Source organism: Gavialis gangeticus, unplaced genomic scaffold (assembly GCF_001723915.1).
Source record: "Gavialis gangeticus isolate Ggan-Ray unplaced genomic scaffold, GavGan_comp1, whole genome shotgun sequence".
In the NCBI taxonomy this organism is placed as follows: Eukaryota; Metazoa; Chordata; order Crocodylia; family Gavialidae; genus Gavialis; species Gavialis gangeticus.
Genome location: NW_017729011.1, coordinates 17,172,508 through 17,172,735, shown reverse-complemented (window position 1 = coordinate 17,172,735; position 228 = coordinate 17,172,508). Strand labels below are relative to the sequence as shown.

General features: G+C 76.3%; 1 protein-coding gene across 8 annotated transcripts in view; it reads right to left on the bottom strand.

The window, feature by feature from the left end:
• The window catches only part of PRRC2B (proline rich coiled-coil 2B), a 54,226-nt gene extending 54,004 nt beyond the window's left edge, over positions 1-222 (bottom strand). For all 8 annotated transcript variants that reach the window (XM_019510695.1, XM_019510697.1, XM_019510699.1 and 5 more), the window contains exon 1: positions 80-222. The gene's annotated coding sequence lies outside the window, so the exon portion shown is untranslated. The remainder of the gene's footprint in view (positions 1-79) is intronic.
• Between the last annotated feature and the right edge of the window lie 6 nt (positions 223-228).

Genomic DNA, 228 nt, shown 5'->3' with positions numbered 1-228 from the left:
GAGCCGCCTCGTCCCACCCCCCAGCCCCGATCTCCCCCGATAGCCCCCGCCAGCCCTGCGCCCCGGCCCCGATACCCACCTGTGGTGGTGCGGGGGAGCCGGCTGTGCCTGGGGAGCCGAGTCAGGAGGAGCGATGGGGGCTCGGGGCGCAGGATGGCTGCGGATTGCGCGGCGGCGACGGCGGCGGCGGGAGCCTGGCGAGACGGCTTCTCGCTGCCTGTGTCTGCC